Source organism: Papio anubis, chromosome 12, assembly GCF_008728515.1.
Source record: "Papio anubis isolate 15944 chromosome 12, Panubis1.0, whole genome shotgun sequence".
NCBI lineage: Eukaryota > Metazoa > Chordata > Mammalia > Primates > Cercopithecidae > Papio > Papio anubis.
In genome coordinates, this window is record NC_044987.1 from 105,285,863 (window position 1) to 105,297,602 (window position 11,740).

Genomic DNA, 11,740 nt, shown 5'->3' on the forward strand with positions numbered 1-11,740 from the left:
TTTCATGTAGCCCTCAAATCCTGTTCAGCCTTGTTGTTTCTAATTCCCCAGTCTGGGCTCTGTGCTCCTGAAAACCTAGGACATCCTTTATATTTTCCCATCTTCTTGTTTCCTTTCACTTCCCTCAGGTCGAATGCCTGCCCCAACGTGCATCTTTGTTAAGGATTTTGCAATTATGTTCAGGAGGGTTATCGGTCAACACACCCCTGTCCACCTAATGCCCATCTTCATGCATTAACTCTTCACAACCCCTTCAAGTGGTACCTCCTTGACCAAGTCAGTAGTAATCCCACTATCTTTCCACAGTGGAGAATGTGTGCAATTTGCCCTTTGTCATGCACTGCCTTTTACAGCAGATAGGACTACAACTGATTAATCTCCTGTGTTTATCAATTCAATGAGTTCCTTGAAGGCGGAAATGATGTCTCCTTTGCCTGTTCATATGAAGAACCTGGCATGGCATCCCTCACATGGCCAGCATTTAACAAATGTCAGCCACCTAGTTGGCAAATCTGCATTCCATACCAAGAACGCACCAGACTGAGGCAACGGGACTGGAGGCATCCTAGATCCTGAGGCCCTAAGCAAATCCCAGGTTAAGGAAGAGAAGATATACCAGTCCAGGATAAACCAAGGAACTGAAAAAGATGATACTTTTTAACCATCAGCTTTTTTTTTTAATCAACACTTCATACATATAGTATGTACTCTTTTGTGTCTGGCATTTTCTTTTCTTTTTTTTTTTTTTTTGCTCACCTATTTTGGAAACTCATCCATGTTGTGTCACTCAGTAGCTCAGTATTTGTATTGCTGAGTTGTATTTCGTTGTATGAATATACCAGAATTTTTCTATCCATTCATCTGCTCTTGAATATTTGACTTATTTCCAGCTTTTGGCTATTCTGAATAAAGTTGGCGGCTATGAACAATTGTGTGCAAGTTTTTGTGTGGATATGTCTTTTTTTTTTTTTTTGAGACGGAGTCTCGCTCTGTCACCCATGCTGGAGTGCAGTGGCGCAATCTCCACTCACCGCAAGCTCTGCCCCCCAGGTTCATGTCATTCTCCTGCCTCAGCTTCCCAAGTAGCTGGGACTACAGGTGCCCGCCACCACGCCCGGCTAATTTTTTTGTATTTTTAGTAGAGATGGGGTTTCATCGTGTTTGCCGGGATGGTCTCAATCTCCTGACCTCGTGATCCGCCCGCCTCGGCCCCCCAAAGTGCTGGGATTACAGGCATGAGCCATCTGTTTTTTTAAAAACAATTCCGGTATGGAATTTTGCCAAATGCTTTTTCTATATCTAGTGAGACAATCACACAAATATTCTCTTTTACTCTATTGTGAATTACATTGATTTTCCAACATTCGACCAACTTTGAATTCTTTAATCTTGTATCAATCTGCCAATCTTTTGTTAAGGATTTTGCATTTATGTTTAGGAAGGCTATTGGTCTGCAGTTTTCTTCTTGTAAGGTTTTTATCTGGCTTTGGTATCAGCGTAGTAATGGCCGCTTAAAATTAATTGAAACATACTTCCTCCCCTTCTATTTTCTGAAAAGGGTTTGAATAGATTGGTATTATTTCTTCCTTAATTGTTTGATAGAATTAGCCAGTAAAACTATATGGACCTAGGTATTTCTTTGCAAAACATTTTAAATTACAGATTTCTTTAACAGACACAAGGGTATTCAGATTTTCCATTTCTTCTTCAGGCAGTTTTGTCAATTTGTGTCTTTCATGGATTGTGCTCATTTCATGTAAATTACAGAAATTATTGTTATAAAGTTCACATTTCTTCGTCTGTTTGGGCTGCTACAGCAAAATATCTTAGACTGGTAATTTATAAACAATAGAAACTTATTGCTCACAGTTCTGGAGGCTTGGAAAATCCAAGATCTAGGTTTCGGCAGATTTGGTGTCTGGGTAGGGCCCATTCCATATAGATGGCACCTTCTAAGTGTCCTCACATGGTAGAAGGCACAAACGTGCTCTCTCTCAGGTCTCTTTTATAATGACACTAATCACATTCATGAGAGCTCTGCTCATGAGCTAATTACCTGCCAGATGCCGCACCTGCCAACATCAGTGCACTGGGGATTAAGTTTCAACACATACATTTGGAGGGGAGTGGGGTTGGGTGCGGGGAGGTACACAAAAATTCAGATCATAGCAATGTATTATCCTTCTAATATGTTTAGAATCTGTTCCAGAGTTCCCCTCTGATTCTTGATACTGTTAATTTGTATCTTAGTTCTTTTTTTTCCCTTTAGCAGTCTTGAGCAGTTATTAATCTTTTTCAAATAACCAGTTTTTGATTTTTTCCATTGTTTTCCATTTTCTACTCCATTGATTTCTGTTATCTTTATTCTTTCTACTTACTTTGAGTTTATTTTGCTCTTTTTCCTAGTTTCTTACTGCAGACTTTTCTTTTTTTCTAATTTAAACTCTTCAAGCTATAAATCTCTAAGTACCCTACACATTTTGATACACTGTTTTCATTTTTACTCAAAATATTTTCTAATTTCCTTTGTGTCTTTATTAATCCATGCATTATTTAGAAATGTTATTTAATTCCCAACTACTGGGGATATTCTCAGATATCTGTTATTGATTTAGAATTTAACTTCACTGTGGTCAGATAACTTTTTAATGTTTTCAATTCCTCTAAAATTACTGAGACTTATTTTTGTGTAACGCATTTGAGGTAAATGTTGCATGTGCACTTAAGAAGAATGTGTATTCAGCTACAGCAGATGAAGTGTTCTATAACTGTCAATTAAGCCAAGGTTGTTGACAGTGTTATTCAGGTCATCTACATTTTTCTATGAACTTGTTATATCAGTTACTAAGAGAGGAGCGTTGAAACATCTATATATAATTGTGGGTTTTCTATTTCTCTTTCAGTGTTAGTTTTTGCTTTATATATTTTGAGGCATTGTTATTTAATGCACACACATTTTAGGATTATCTTGTTCTGTCTTCTTGATGACTGGGCCTCTTTATGATTATGAAATGTTCCTCTTGCTCCCTGATGATACAATCACTCTCACTTTCTCATGACTATTATTTGTATAGTATATCTTTTCTAGCCTTTTACTTTTTAAACTTAACTTTTATAGGGGTTTTCCTTGTAGACAGCATGTAATTGCACTTGCTGCTTAATTCAGCCTGATAATCTCCACCCTTTAATTATAGTATTTAGATCATTTACATTTAATGTAGTTGGTGACATGTTTGGGTTTAACCCTATCTTGCTCTTTGTTTCCATTTGTCCCTTTTGTCCTTTGTTTACTTTTCTTTTCCTGCTTTTTGATTGAGTATACTTTTGATATTCCATTTCCAGTATTGCCTTATTAGCCTTGCCTCTTTTAAAAGTGATTTTTAGTGGTTGCTCTAGAGTTTATAGCATGCACTTTTAATTTATCACAGGTATCTTACAGACACCTTCCTGGTTATCTTCCTAATTCACTGGCAACTACTTCGTCTCCTTTGCTGGTTCTTCCTTTTATTCTCTACCTGTAAATGTTAGAGTGGGCCTAGTACTTGGGCCCCTATCCTTGTCACCTCTCTAACTACACTAATTCTCTGGGTAATCTTATTGAGTCCTAGGGTTTTAAATCCCATCTTTATTTGCAGTCGTAACTTTTCCTCTGAGCTCTAGATAACCAACTGTGTAAATGACACTATACCTTAGATGTCCAATAGACATCTTAAACTTAACATGTTCAAAGTAGAGCTCTTGATTTTTCTCTCTCAACATTTCCTTGCCCTCACCCTGCTCAGTCTGACATATTTCAGCTCATGGTATCATGCAGTTACTCAGGATAAAAACCTTGGAGTTACCTGTAAATCTTCTTTTGTTTTCATCTCTTATATTCAATTCATCAGTACATCCAATAAACTCTACTTCCAATATAACTTCTCACCACCTCTGCTGCTACCATCCTAGTTTAGGTCACCATTTCTTACTTGGGGTCCCTAAAATAGTGTCCTAGCTGAATTCCTTTCTTCTACTCTTGCTCCTTACAGCCTATTGTCCACTCAGTAGCAGGGATAACCTTTTTAAAAATGCCATTCAGATATGTCACTCTCTTGCTTAAAACTATCCAGTGTCTTTCCATCCTTACTCATAGTAAGACTCTAGAATCCTTTTGGCCCATATGATCCTAACACAATTTGGCACTGGTCTTCCTTTCTGGCATCATCATCTATCATGTTCTCCATACTCAATACGCTTCAGATATTATTCTTACTGTTCTTAAAATAAGCTGAGCTTGTTCCTGCCTGAGGGCCTTTATACCAGCTCTTCCCTCTGCCTGGTGTGCTCATGGTTCACTCCTCAACATTTATATTTGTGCTTAAATATCACCTCTGATCAACCTACCTAAAATGTCTCCAAGTCATTATCCACATGTAATACTCTGCTTTATTTTCTTCACAGCATTTATTGACATTTGAAATTATATTCAGTTACTTGTTTTGGTTATCTTCCTCATTAGAATGTAAGCTTGATGATGGTAGGTACATTGTTTTGTTCCGTGCCATATCCTCACACCAAAAACAGTATCTGGCACACAATAACTGCTCAATAAGTATTTGTTGACTGAAGGAAACCATCACATTAGGTTTTTTACTTTTTAAGGGAAAATAATCTTTTTAAGACAATAGACTTAAAAACATGAGTGAAATTTTACTTTCTCTTGGTCCTTTCTCTGAAAGTAAAGTAAATTTTGGTGTCAGATGCAATTCTCTTCAGTAATAGCCTTCAGGTTCAGATTGTGGGCATGAAAGGATTTCTTTACTGAGTGATTTAACCAAAGTAATCTGTACTGAGAAGTAGATAATAGTCACAGCCCAAGGTGAGAAACAATGTTGTGTCCTGCTCATAGTCTCACAGGATACTTTTGGTGTGTTGTTAAGGCCTAAAGGAACCAAAAATCATTCCTTAGGAAGTTCTCCCTCCAAATATTTCCTAAACCCCAGACTTCTACACAGCATATAATACACTGCAGTGGACTTCCAAATGTTTCCTTTCTATCCCAACCTCGTCCAAAGTCATCCTCTCCATTGAGATGGTACAGATGACATGAGAGTTGAAAGAGCATCAATCTCTTATTAAAGGATTTTCATCATTATGACTTCCAAAGAAGGGCCAGGGTACAACTGGCAACTGAAAGGTGCTACGAGAGAGAGAGAAAAAAAATCCTTGAATCCTCCATGCTTTGGACAAGACGGAGTTAATGGAACCCTCATTTGGCCAGGTTGTAAGATATCAAACCAACTGGTGACAAAAAGGCTGTTAGGAAAAAAATTATTGGAACTATATCCGGAAAACAGAACAAGGTATTTTGGTGCAGCGTAGACAGAAGACAGGAGATCAAGGTGAGCCCCCAAGGATCTACTAGAGAAAGACTATTGGAAATCCTATAGGAGCTGCTGCCACCAATGTACAATTTTCGTTAATTACCTCAATTGTGGCTGTTATCCCCTTAATGAGAAACATAACTTTACTTCTAAGCAGGCAGTGATGCTGGCAGAAAGTTGAAACCTGAAAATCAGCAGATACGGGGTTGCATACAGCCCTTTCTATTGAAATTAAGCCACACAGAAAACACAGGGAGAGGACTCCAAATAGCTTCAGACAGCAGCCAGCCATGCAGGGCCCTCACCAGGCACCGGATGGACGCTCTCCGGACTCCTCAAAAGAGGCCCAAATCACAAGTGCTCATTTCAATAATGTAAGAAAATAAACATGGGGCTTATTTACAGCACAGGAAAGGGACTGGGGCAAAAGAACTGCTCATTTGGTAATCCACCCTGACGGGGCCAGATAGGATCCAGACCCCCAGGCTCTCTGGTAACAGAGTAAGCAGAAATAGGGGCCGGAAGAGGGCTGGCTGGCAGCATCACCAGGTACAATCTGGTAAACGATCCGGTTAATAAAAGGGGAAGAGATCTGATACATCGTTCCATCTCACCAACTCAGGCATAAGTGCTCTTGCTATCTCCAGTTTCTGGCTGAGGAAACTAAGGCATGGTCAAGGGAAGACACTGTGAGAAAAGGACATTTTTTTAATTCTATTTATTATTATTATACTGTAAGTTGTAGGTACACATGTGCATAACGTGCAGGTTTGTTACATATATATTTGTGCCTTGTTGGTGTGCTGTCGCACCATCAACTCGCTGGCTTCATATCAGGTATAACTCCCAATGCAACCCTCCCCTCCCCCTCCCCATGATAGGCCCCGGTGTGATGTTCCCCTTCCCGAAGTCCAAGTGATCTCATTGTTCAGTTCCCACCTATGAGTGAGAACATGCTGCGGCTTGGTTTTCTGTTCTGTGATAGTTTGCTAAGAATGATGGATTCCAGTTTGCATCCATGTCCCTACAAAGGACGCAGAAACTCATCCTTTTTTATGGTCGCATAGTATTCATGGTGTATATAAAGCCACATTTTCTTAATCCAATCTGTCAATGATGACATTTGCTGATTCCAAGTCTTTGCTATTAGAATAGTGTGCTGCAATAAACATACGCTGCATGTGTCTTTATAGCAGGATAATTTTGCATCCTTTGGGTATATATACCAGTAATGGGATGGTTGGGTCATAAGGGTACATCTAGTTCTAGATCCCGAGGAATCGCCACCGTTTCCATAATGGTTGAACTATTATGGCGCATCAGTGTACTTCGTTCAGGTACGTAAATGCCATTGGAGAAGATGGGGTTAGTGGAATCCTCATTTATAGCTGGGACTAAAACATACCACGCAGCTTAGGTCTGGGCCGCGCGATGGACTCATACCATCTTACCAAGCTCAAGAACTCCCACTAAGGGCCGAGAACAAGGAACAGGCGAGGCGGGACATAATGTCGATCAGCTCATTATATCTTTACGGACTACCGCGCGGCAGACCGCGCGTGAGGGAATGTGCCATCACGAGGCTGGGTACGGTGGCATATCTCGAAAATCCACCACGGCGAGCTCCATACTCGGGTTAGCCATTCTCACCCTCAACCTCCCGGTAGCTGGGACTACAGGCGCTCCACCGGCCTTGACTAATTTTTGTATTTTAGTAGAGACGGGGTTTCACCTTGTTAGCCAGGATGGTCTCGATCTCCTGACCTCATTAGATAAAAGCCTTTCAAGCTCCCAAAGTGCAGGGATTACAGGCGTGAACCACAGCGCCCGACCATTTTTTTTTTTTGAGATGGAGTCTTGCTCTGTTGCCCAAGCTGGAGTGCAGTGGTGCGATCTTGGCTCACTGTAAGCTCACCTCCCGGGTTCATGTTCTCCTGCCTCAGCCTCCGGTGGCTGGACTGGGTGCTCAGCCACTTCATCCTTTCAGCTGTGCATGAAATTATAGTAGAGTAGGTTTCCGCCTGTTGTGGGAGGTCCTCAATCTCCTGACCTCGAGATCCGCCCACCTCAGTTATAGGCGTGAACCACCAGCCATACAAGCCAAAGACTACATTTTTGTGAGAAAATGAATAGTAGGAATAACAGAATGACTGAATAAATGTTCTCTTCCCTCAACTGGATTAATGCTTGATTTCCCCAGGTTGTTCTTCAGCTGTGCTCACCAGAAAACCAAATGTTCCTTGAGTTGATGCTTGGGTATAGTACCAATGGTATGTTTGCAGCTATAAGTAAAAGTCCAAATAAATATATTTTAAAGGGAAGGTTCTATATGGTGGCAAGGCCTGACTGGTGGCTTTGGTCTAAGACATATGGATCCCTGCTTTGTCAGCCGCTCCCACCCCACCTGCAGTTCCTGAGAGGTTGTAGACAAGATGGGGCTTTGCTGAGGAAGCCTCTAGCAGACATAGCTGCCTGGTAACTCTTGAGAACAACCTTGTCTTCTGTCTGATAGTTCTGTGCCTTTCAGGGAGAGTGGGAAGAGATGCAGCCAGTGTTCCAACCAATGGAGAGCAGAAGAAAGGAAAAAGCGCTATCCTGGGCCAGGCATGGTGGTTCACACCTGTAATCCCAACACTTTGGGATGCTGAGGCAGGAGAATCGCTTGAGCCCAGGAGTTAAGAGACCAGCCTAAGCAACATAGTGAGCCCTGTCTCTACAAAAAAAATAAGCCAGGTATGGTGGTGCATGCTTTTAGTTTCAGATACTTGGAAGGCTGAGATGGGAAGATTGTTTGAGCCCAGGAGTTTGAGGCTGCAGCAAGCCATGATCACAGCTCTGCACTTCAGCCGATGGGACAGAGTGAGACTCTGTTTAAAAAAAAAGCTCTACCCTAAAATGGTTGCAAATGTGAAGAAACAAAATGCCAGATACAGATGCTGGTGACTCAACTATTTCTTGAAAAGGAAAGAGGCCTGGAAACTTAGGAGAGGGGGCCAAACTTTCTCTGATTATCTTCCCACTGTTGCCAGCAGTGGTGAGCCAGAAATTGAAAGAATGACACGAGGTTGCCTGTACAGACCCACACACCCTCCCAGGAAATGTGGGGAAGCTGGGGATCCCTAACAGTCCATTGAATGGAGGTTGGGAGAGGCTGTGGCTTGAGCTTACAATGCCCTCACCCAGTCTTCAAATGAACTCACAGCTCCCACCCTAAAATGAGGGGGGAAACATTAAAATTTAGAGTGGGTCTTGCCTGCCTGACTTTCCTCTGCCAAGATAAGCTCAATAAGGCCTGTTCACAGATGATGCATAAAGGGACCAAATGCTGCCCTTGATTCTACTCAGAAGTAGAAAGTGGGTGAGTACCAAACACACGCCGAGGACAGGAGCTCCAGGGCTTGGACAGAGCTCAGGGGTGAGGTGAGTAGGGGTAGGCCTCACAGGTTTCATATGCGTCCAGGTCCTGCAGTGGAAAGCTCAAGTTGCTTTCAAAGTCTCTCTAGACGGAAGCTGCTGCCAATATGGTTAACACTCCTGCCAGAACTGCTCCTCGGGAAGCGGCTGGAAGAGGTATGGGGCCAGTTTAGCATTCTCTACCCTGCCTCTCCGTGCCAGGGCTGCTTGGGGAACAGCCCATTGTGGCTTCTCTTGCTGCAGTGGAAGAGTACCTGAGCCAAGAGAAATGGAAAAAGCAGCATACCCCCAAAGGAGCTACAAAGCAAAGGAAACACAGCAGGCTCAGGATGGGTGGCTGATGGGAAGTCTCCAATACCCAAAGCCTTTACCCTATCAGCTGGGTCCTCACAGGCTCTAACTGCAGAGCTACGAAGAGCCTTCCCAGAACCCAACCACTTCCCAAACCCAGTCTCTGCCTCATCTACTTTCTGATTACTATCTTGGCTGAAAACCATCAAAGGTTCTTGGATTTTAACCCCAAATCAACATCAGAACCTGTGGCTAGAAACGTGCTCTCTTTCAGTGATAAAGATGCTCTGGTTTCCTCCTGGCATGGTGCCTGTCAGAGGCTATCATCCTAGAAGGAAGCTGGGATCACAGGGTTATTAGCTACACCTGCGGCCAATGAGAGCCGAGAGAGTTTGTCTCTTTTAGCTCCCAGTCTGCGTCAGCACAGACCAGCATGACAGTCACTTTTTTCCAAAGGCAGCAGAGAAACCAGCACTTAAAAACCATGAGTTCAAAGCCCAGCTGAAGCAGATGAGGCTGTGGCAGAGAAACCAGGGTGGTCAGAACTTTGAACTCGACACTGAGTAAAAAAAGGATACAGCAGCTGAGCGTGGGGGTTCATGCCTGTAATCCCAGCACTTCAGGAGGCCAAGGTGTGTGGAGCACCTGAGGTCAGGAGTTTGAGACCAGCCTGGCCAACACGGTGAAACCCTGCCTCTACTAAAAACACAAACAGATTAGCCGTACGTGGTGGCAGGCGCCTGTAGTCCCAGCTACTTGGGAGGCTGAGGCAGGAGAATCGCTTGAACCTGGGAGGCGGAGGATGCAGTGAGCCGGAATCACGCTATCGCACTCCAGCCTGGGAGACAAGAGCAAGACTCTGTCTCAAAAAAAAAAAAAAAAAAAAGATACAGCAGAGCATCACTGGCAGGAAAGAACACAAGATTCTGACAACTAAAGTTGCTGTTTTCCTCTTTAATTCTTCCAGAAAAAGAGGTTTATACCTAAATGTGTGAGGGTTGGTAAAATACATGAGACAAACATTTTAACAACTATGTAATGTTAATCAGCAAAATAAAAAAGTGTTTCCAGCCCTGGCATTCCAAGCAGGCCCAGCCCAGTTAGGTCCCTGGGGGCAAAGCCAGTGGCTCCGTGTGCACTTGGGCCAGGGCCAGTTCAAGTTCGTCTTCTCTATAGGCCAGTAAGATGTGATTTCTTTAAAAAGATTTCTTAATCTAAAACCAGCTGTTGTCTGCTGTAGGCCAGAACATGACATTTTAATTAGCATGATTGTTCCGCTTCTGAAACCATGCTCTATGGCATCCCAAGGGCAGATGATCCTGACCTAAGCTTATGGGTGAGGTTTGCTGGTTAGCAGCACAGAAATACACTAACAAGGAAGTGAAGTCCCTAGCCCACTCTGAATCCATGAATCGCCATCACCTGCTATATCCCTGTCCTGAATTTCTACCGTGACTATACCACCTGTCTGTTCAGTGGGTATCCTCACCTTTGAGGTTGTTTCAGGTGCCTGGGATAGAATGCTCCTTCTTTAACATAAACTGTTCTATGCTATGTTGCAAGATCTAACACCCAGTATTCCTGGGAGTAATGAGGTACTTTAAATGGAGTTGTAATTCCTTTAAAGTCCAATGACTCCTATGACGATGACAAAGTCACACAGCTCTCTAGGGCTCACAATGAACTCAGGTGAAAGAGTTCCTCTTCCAAAATCAAAGGACTATTAAGATTTTAAAAAAGAAAAATTTAAAAATGTACCCTTTGGGAGAGAAGCTGCATTAGAAACCAGCCACTAAGGTAGTGCATTCAGTGATGAGCAAAAGGGCAGAAATATCTGAAGAAGCCAGGGCAATATGACACATACACAATGCCAGCAGAGTCCACAGCTTTCAGCTGAGATTTCAATGTAAGGCCCTCCCCTATACCTGCCCCACATCTTGGAAAACAAACTAGAAAATCCCTAGAAAGGTTAGAGGTCCCCACTGTGCTTGTCAGCCTCTGGTACCTGGGTGACAACAGAAATCTTTTCCTTGCTTTCTATCATATCGTCCCCAATATTATGAATATGAGACCAAAATGCTTTCCTATGTCTCCTACTGACCAGTACATATTACCCAAATCAAAAGTATTTGTTAAGTACCTGTGTTTGCTGTTGTCAGACACTGAAAAAAATCACAGCTTCAGTTTCTGCATTTACAAAATGAACAAACTGGATGAGATGATTGCTTGCCCCCTTTGGCAATAATAGTCCAGGATTCGATCACTCATTCAAACGAAAGAAGACAAAACTCATATGATTTCTACTTCCAACTTTGCTACTTCTGAAATTTTCTTTGACCTCTCAAAGTCTGGGGAACACATCTGAAGTGACTCTTGATGAAACTACAGCATAATAACTGCCCACCTTCATGTCACTCAACAGAACAATGGACGGTATATGAGTGACGTTGACTGGCATAACAACTAGATTTCTGTAATCATATCCATATTCTAAGCAAATTGTTATGTATTTTGTGTTTTGGGGACATATGTTATGGCTAAAGACCAAACTGTGGCTAATCTTAATATTAGAGCCATATAAATCTGTTTCGAATCCATAACATTTAACATTTGCCAGGGTAGATTTGTTCATCAACTGGGCTTAAAGAGGTATAATTCACACATGTGCAGTA